Here is an 8,691-nt window from a genome sequence, read left to right on the forward strand (position 1 = left end):
TATGCTTCAGTCTACACTCTGAGTCTATAAGAGGTGGATAATATATAAATATATTTTTATATATATATTTTTTTTTTTTTTTTTTTTTCAGGATATGGCTAATGTGGAATGTATGACTATATATGTATATTATGTGTCATATTTCTTGCCTTTTCAATGGGTAGAGGAGAGGGTGGAGAGAGGGAGAAAATGTAGAGCTGATAATAAAACGAAAATTATGAAAAAAAAGTAGAAGTCATTCACCTTGAGGTTCCTCTTCTCCCCTTCATCTCTCAGTTCAATGACATCCCTTATTCTCTCCTCTTTATTACAAGTCTCTAATAAGAGAGGTAACCTTCCTCTTTACCAAAACAAACCACCTTTTGTGTGCCCTTCATCACATTTCCCATTCTCTTCAGCAGATTGTTCCCCCCCCACACACACACACCATCATACTTCCTCTTAAATTTTTCAATTCCTCCCTATCTATTGGATCTTTCCCTGCTCTCTGCAAACATGCCCAAGTCTCTCCCATCCTTAAAAAAAAAAAAAGCAGAAATCTTTTCATCTTAAGTCTTGTAACTCTCCTCTATTTCTCAGCCAAAACCTTTGAAAAGGATTGCCTCCATTTCCCCTTCTCATACACATTTCTCAACCTTTTGCAATCTGGCTTCCAATCTGATCATTCAACTGAAAGAAACTGTTCTCTCCAAATTTCCCATCAGTCAACAAGCATTTATTAAGCATCTACTATATTCAAAGCACTGGGGATATAAAAAAATGCAAAAACAATCATTGCCTTCAAGGAAGACACACAAGGTTGATCTTCCAGAAACATTCCACTCTGGGGTCCCCTCAGCAATTCAAATGAAGCTATTCCTCTGATGAGAATATATAAATAACTAGGTACGGGTATGGAAATAACTGGGTATATACAAGATATACACAGAGCCATTGGCTGGTAATCTCAGAGGGGGAGGCATTAGCAGCTGGAGGGACTGGGAGAGACCTTTTACTGAATATGGGATTTGAGCTGAATCTTCAGTGGTGAGGAAGGAAAACACCCTGTCATGGAGGAATAGTCACAAAAAGGCGGGGAGACAGGAAATAGAGCATCATGGAGGAGAGGAAAGAATAAGAAAAAGAGGTAGGAAGGGGGCCACGTGGGGGAGGGGGAGGGGGGGGCGGGGTATGAAGAGCTTTAAATGCCAGATGGAAGATTTTCTATTTCATCCTGGAGGTAATAGGGAGCTAGCTGCTGAAGTTTGTGACTTGATCAGATTTATGCTTTAGGAAAATCACTTTGGCAGCTGTGTGAAGGATGGATTGGAGGGAGGAAAGACTTGAGGCACGACCAGTTAGAAGCCTATTTATTACAAGACTTCAGGCAAATTACAAGACTTCAGGGCCTGAACTAGGGGCGGTGACTGAGAGGTACAGGGACAGTTGCATAGTTTGCAGCTCTGCATGGGTGAAGGGAGTTTCTATCTCCACCGTTGTTCAGTCACGTCTGACTCTTTGTGGCCCCATTTGGGGTTTTCTTGGCAGATACTGGAGTGGTTTGCCTTTCTTTCTCCAGCTAATTTTACAGATGTGAAACTGAGGCAGAAGATTAAGTGACTTGCCCAGGGTCACACAACTAATAAGTCTCTGAGGCCAGATCTGAACTCAGGAAAATGAGTTCTCCTGATTCCAGGCCCAGCACTCTAAGCACTGGGCCAGCTATGCTGCTGAAATCACAGGTCTAGACCAAAATTGATGAAAGCCGAGATCCCTTCCATCTTACACATTCTATAAAGGAAAGAAGGACATTCCGACTTGATCGGATATTTGCTCACTAGAGCAATAAGCCATTGTCTCTCAAAGGTCCTTCGTGTCCTTGGGAGCATGTGCTCTGGGAGACCCTGGGAGAATCCCTGTCCGCTACAGCATGCCCTCCCCTCCTCGTGCCCCATCCCCGGCATTGGTGCCTTTCAGGTGAATTCCTAGGGAGCCAGGGTCCCTACAAGCCAACCCCTACCTCAAGCTCCCCGAGTTGGAGGAATCCTCTGTCCCCAGACGAACTTGTCTGGGGACAACCCAAAGAAAGCCAGGGATGGGCCCATTGTCCAGCCACCAGGTGGCGAGGGCAGACCACGGTGCGCACCAACTCTCCCGGCTGCTGCCGGACCCGAACGCCAAGCGCCGGTTCAGCCAAAACTCTATCCTTCTCGAGGCCCAGAGGAACCCAGGACCACTCTGTTTTCTCCAACAGGCCCTAGTAATTCCAGGGGAGAGGGAGTCAGAGGAAGGGAAGATTCACAACTCTCTCCTGGACGCTCCCACCTAAGCTCAAGTCCCTTCCTGCTCTGTGCTTCGCGCCACACTGGGCTCCCTGCCTCTGTGCCCGGTCCCATCCCTCCCCTACCTCCAGCACCCAGGGGCAGCTGGCAGGAAGACGGGAGCTCAGAGCTTGCCAGGGTAGAAGGGAGGGGGCGTCTCTGGCTGGGGACTCCGGCGCCAGCCCCTGATTAATACACTGTGAGACGGAAACCTCCTTTCCTAGGGAAGAAAGGAATCCGGGCGGACTTGGAGGGGAGTTTTAGGGGGGGATACGAGGACAAAGGGAAAGGTCAACCCACTGTTAGCTGGGGAGGGTCAGCTCCCTGGGGGACTGTGAGATGAATGATTCCCACCATTCCCTCAGCACCAGGCCACTTCCTTCAGGAGGCTCTCCTCCCACACCCAAGCCGTTCCTCCTACCTCCTACTATCTGATATCAACTTTGTGTTTTTTACATTTGTAAATGTGTTTTCCTGATGTACTGTAAACTCCTTGAGGGCAAGAACTGTTTCTCTTCTGTTTCCTTTGCCAAACACAATGCCTGGCACACGGAAGGGACTTAATAAATGCCCATTGAATGGTTGATTTGTCTGTATGCCTACCAGCCTGGAGCTAGTTAATGAGGGGCAGATACCACTGAACCTTTAACACTTTACTTCTAAGACAGAGGTCAAATACTGTCAGGCCAGGGCCCTCAACACTCCAGCTTAAAATGTAACTGGGAAATAGTTAACAAAATCAATTTAAAAATACAGCAAAACACAGATAACATTACATTTTAAAACCAACTCGATATGCTGCCCACCGAACCAAGATCCTTATTTAGGGTTTGGTGGCCCTCATTCCTGTTTGTCTGAAGGTTGGCTTAAGATGCCTTTCAGCCCTGACACTCTATGTCCATAGGACCAGCGATTTAGATCTGGGAGATCTTACAGTCTATCTAGTCTACATCCCTCATTTTAGAGATGAGAAAACTGAAGCCCAGAGAGCATGACTTGCCCAAGATCCCACAGTTTGTGTGAAAGTCAGAATATGAACCCAAGTCTTCCTGTCTCCAAGATGAGCATTCCAGCCACACTAATTTGAGGTGTCTTTAAATCCTGACATTGCATGTTCTAATCTCTCTCAAAAACTTCAGCTCTGGACATACATGTTCTCAGGCCCTTCTAGCTCTGACATTCTAGGTCCTTGGCAGCTTTGCTGCTCTGAGTTCCAAGGACCCTTCCCCACCTCACATTCCATGTTCTAAGGTTCCTTCCAGTTCTTAACATTCTCATCTCTGTGTAAGGAGTAAGAAGTTATAAAGTCACACCCAACTCACTTTGAGAAAATTAATCTGGTAGACTATATGCAAGAGGAATTGGAATGTGGTAGAAGGAGTCCTGGAAATAGAGTAATAAGGCCTGGGTTATTACTTATAATGTATATAATATATGTAAAAATTTATTTATTATAGCCAGACTATGCCATTATTACTTTGTGTGATCTTAGGAGAGTCATTTCCCTTCTCTAGACCTCAGTTTCCTCTGCTTTAAGATGGGTTTGTACTAGATACTCTCTAAAGTCCCAGACAACCTTACCATTGTGATCTTATGACGTTCCCTTCAAAGGAAATAAGAAAACAAAGACATCCAACAAAAGATAGCTCACAGGTTCTTCTCAGAAAAGGGAATAAAGTATTGAAGGAGCTGGTTTCATGATGTTCACAAAAACAACAAGCAGCATTCTTTTGTGAGATACTTGGTCATCCACCCTGTAGTTCTGGTAGATTTCTGGTGTAGTGTAGGTGGAGCAGAGGAGAGAGTGCTGGACCTGGCGTTGGGAAGTCCTGAGTTCAGATCTGGTCTTAGATACTTCCTAGTTATGTGCTGGACAAATCATTTAACCTCTGTCTGCTTTGATTGTCTCCTCTGTAAAATGGGAATAGCAACAGAATCTGTCTCCAAGGGTCTCTGTGAGAATAAAATGAGATATTCGTAAAGCTCTTTATAAATCTTAAAGCACTATATAAGTGCTAGTGATGATCACACTGATGATGACAGATGTGATCAAACCAATTCAACATTGTTCCTGGAAGGGCAGAGTCAATTTGTTCTCTTCTGGCCTCATTTACATGGGTAACGTTCCAAACTGCCCCTCCCTGGGACCCTACTGTACATGCTCTCCCCATCTTTGCTTTTGGATTTCTATCTTAGCATAAGCCTGGTATACAGTAAATACTGAATAAATGATTTGTCTTTCATAGCTCATTCATTTATTCATCATCCTTATTCCTCTCATAAGGTTATATGATCATAGGATCATAGATGTACCGCTGGGAGAGACTTTAGACATCATCCAGTCCAACTTTCTAATTTTACAGATCAGGAAACAGACCCTGAAAGGTTAAGTGACTTGCCCAAAGCAGAATCTCCTTCTCTAGTCTTCTTTCCACAGTACCATGATGCTTTCTCTGAATGATGCAGAGAAGTCATTTTGTTGTTGTTCAGTCATGTCCAATTCCTTATGATCCTATTTGGGATTTTCTTGGCAAAGATACTGAAGTGGTTTGCTGTTTTCTTCTCCAGTGAATTAAGTGACTTGCCCAGAGTCACCTAGCTAATAAGTGTCTGAAGCTGGATTTGAACTCAGGTCTTCCTGACTTCATACCCAGCACTCTATCCACTGATCCACCTAGCTACCTCCTAGGCAAACAGGCATATAAGAACTAGTTGATTCAAACAATGAATGTGAGAAGCAGGAGCAGAGGTGGGGAACCTGCAACCTCAAGGTTACAAGTGGCCTTCTACATCCTTGGGTGCAGCCTTTTGACTGAGTCCAAGTTTTACAGAACAAATCCTTTTATAAAGGGGATTTGTTCTGTGAAGTTTGGATTCAATCAAAGGGCCGCACTTGAGGACCTAGAGGGCCACATGTACCCTGGAGGCCACAAGTTCCCTACCCCTGAGTAGGAGCAATCCTGCAGGTAGGAGAGCCAGGAGAAAGAAGTACCTCAGAAACCAGAGAAGAAAAGAGTATTAAGGAAGAGGGGATGGTCACCACTGTTGACCATTGTAGGCAAGAGAATATGGGGGGGTGGGGAGAAGCAGCAAGGTGGTGTGGTGGTGTAGTGAATAGAGCACCGGCCCTGGAGTCAGGAGGACCTGAGTTCAAATCCAACCTCAGACGCTAAACACAAAAAACTAGCCATGTGACCTTGGGCAAGTCACTTAACCCCAACTGCCCCTCCAAAAAGCAAAAAAAAAAAAAAAAAGAATCTGGGAGACAATTTATCTTTGTACTTAGGAGTGTTAGGTATTCACTAAGGGGAACATAGAACCCCACGTGTTATAAAACTGGCTTTTAAAAAACTTAATGAAGTGCCTTCTGGGATGGGATTTGGAGGTCCCTTGAGGTTCTGTCCTTGGCCCACTTCTCTCTACACTTTCTTCCTTGGTGACTTCATTTGCTCCTATTGTTTCAATTATCTCTTCTACATTTAGATGCTTTTCAAATCTACATGTCAGATGAGATCAAATGATATAATATGTGTAACGCACTTTTAAAATCTTCAAGCCTATTATTATTATGCTATTATTTCATTCTCATCTTTTAAAAAATGAATTTTAGTCATAAATTATCCCAGGATAGATCATTCACTTGCTAATACTCTTTTATATGTAGTGTTCTGTAAACTATTGCCCAAGCATATAAAACAACCAACCTTTTATAAATGAGTAAAAGTTTTGGAATGTATGTTTATATTGTGTAGGCACACTGAAAGCACCTTCTGGACAACTTTAGTAGTAAATGGAATGGTCAGGCTGATATGTACCTCATTCTGCTCCCAAATGGTTTTCTTCAGCTAGTTCTCTACATTTTGAAAATTTTTCATTCCATATAAAATGGAGATTATGCATATTTAACATGGCAATATCTATTTAAAGGACTGATTAGCTTTTTATAGGCTAGTGTTATAACTAGATAACTGATTTTTATGTGTAATAATACCCAATTCTGATTACTTGTTGAATTCTTGAGGATAGTTTAGGGTCTGAATTTCTAATATGGAGATTCATCTATTAACTTGTGAAGAATGGCATGTTTCTGTTGTATAATATTGTCCACCTGATAGTGAGTTTTTAAATCTTATCTTATTGATATCTTTTTTATTTTAAATAATATTTTATTTTTCCCAATTTCATGTAAAAACAATTTTAACGTGTTTTTAAAATTTTGAGTTCCTAATTCTCTCCCTCTCTTTCTCCCCTCCCCCTCCATGAGACAGCAAGCAAGTTGATATAGGTTATACATGTGCAGTTATGCAAAACATATTTCCAAATTAATTATGTTGTGGAAGAAAAAGATCAAAAAATACACAAAAAAATGAAAAATAGTATGCTTTGATCTGCATTCAGACTTCACTGGTTCTTTCTCTGGACATGGATAGTATTTTTCATCATAAGTCCTTTGGAATTGTCATTGGTCATTGTACTGCTAAGTATAATAAGTATTGTATAGCTAAGTCATTCCCAGCTGAACAACAATATTGCTGTTACCGCGTACAATGTTCTCCTGGCTCTGCTCACTTCACTTAGGATCTGTTCATGTAAGTCTTTCCAGGGATTTTATTGATATCTTTTGTTTTACATTTCCTAGATTTCCTCCTTTATCCCTCTTCTTTCCCCCCAGAGCAAAAGAAAAAAAAAGCAAAGAATTTTTTTGAGAAAAATATCAGCAAAACCAATCAGTGCAACAAAAAACATCTGATGATATGTGCAATGAATGTCCCCAGACTTCTGCAAAGGATCTGGGAGAGGTATCTTCTTATATTGCTTCTCTGGGACCACATTTAAGCTCTTTGTAATTTTGCAACCATCAGTTTTGATCATGTTGTGGTTGCTGTTCTTTGCATTGTAGCCATTGTGCATATTATTTTCTTAGTTCTGCTCACTTTAATTTGCATCAGTTCTTGTAAGCTTTTCCATGCTTCTCTCTATTCATTATGTTCATTGTTTCTTACAATATAGTATATTCCATTACATTTATATGCCACACTCTGTTTAGCTATTTCCCAGGTGATGGTTATCTACATTGTTTCCAGTTCTTTGCTACCACAAAAATTGTTGCTATAAATATTTTGGTATATAGACATGCCCCGTTTTACTGCACTTTGTTTTATTATACTTTGCAGGTATTGTGTTTTTTTACAAATTGAAGGTTTGTGGCAACCCTACATCAAGTAAGTCTATCAGTGCCATTTTTCCAACAGCATGTGCTCACACCATATCTCTGCATCACATTTTGGTAATTTTCTGAATATTTCAAATTTGTTTATTATTATTTTATCTGTTATGATGATGTGTGATCAGTGATCCTTGGTTACTATTATAATTGTTTTGGGGCACCACAAACCACTCTTATATAAGATGATGAACTTTGATGAATGTTGTGTGTGCTCTGACTATTCCACTGACCAGCCATTCCCCATCTCTCTCCCTCTCCTCAGTCCTCCCTACTCTCTAAGACATAACAATATTGAAATTAAGCCAATTAACAACCCTGTAATACCTTCTAAGCCTTTAAGGGAAAGGAAGAGTCAATCGATGTAATGAACTTCATTGTTACCTTATTTTAAGAAATTGTCACAGCCACCCCAACTGTCAGCAGCCACTACTCTGATTACTCAGCAGCCATCAATATTGAGAAAAGACCTTCCACCCTTACAACTCACTGAAGGTTCAGATGATGGTTAGCATTCTTTAGCAATAAAGTATTTTTTTAAATTAAGGTAGGTACATTGTTTATTTAGACATAATACTTAATAGACTACAGTATAGTGTAAACAGGACTAAGTATATGCACAGGGAAACAAAAAAAATTTATGTGACTCACTTTATTGCAATATTTGCTTTACTGTGGTGTACTGGACCTGAACCTGCAATATCTCCAACATATGCTTGTATATGGAGCCTTTCTTTTTGTCATTGATTTCATGGGGTATAAACCTAGCAATGGAATCTCTAAGTCAAAGGGCATATACATTTTAATCAACATGCTAGTAATTCTTTTGACATACACAGTCATAGCTTTGTCCCTCATAACTTTAATGCTAGATGTGTTTTGCTTGGAGAAGATTGAAACATTTGTAAGTACTGCCTTTATTCATTAGTTCAATTTGACTTCCAGAGTATTCTTTTTCTAGCCCCAATCTCTCCCAGGATTTCCCTACCATATCACCAACTGCCTGCTGGGTATCTACACCTGGATATCCACTGACATCCAAACTGAACATGTTTAAAGTTAAATTCATCATTTCCCTTTTAAATCTATCTCTTTCCCCAACAACCCAGTTTCTGTTGATGGAACCATCATCCTTCCAGCTGCTCAAGGCTTAAAATCTTAAAACCA

Source organism: Petaurus breviceps, unplaced genomic scaffold, assembly GCF_028583685.1.
Source record: "Petaurus breviceps papuanus isolate PSGF00001 unplaced genomic scaffold, PetGlider_PUasm1.0 180, whole genome shotgun sequence".
Classification (NCBI taxonomy): domain Eukaryota; kingdom Metazoa; phylum Chordata; class Mammalia; order Diprotodontia; family Petauridae; genus Petaurus; species Petaurus breviceps.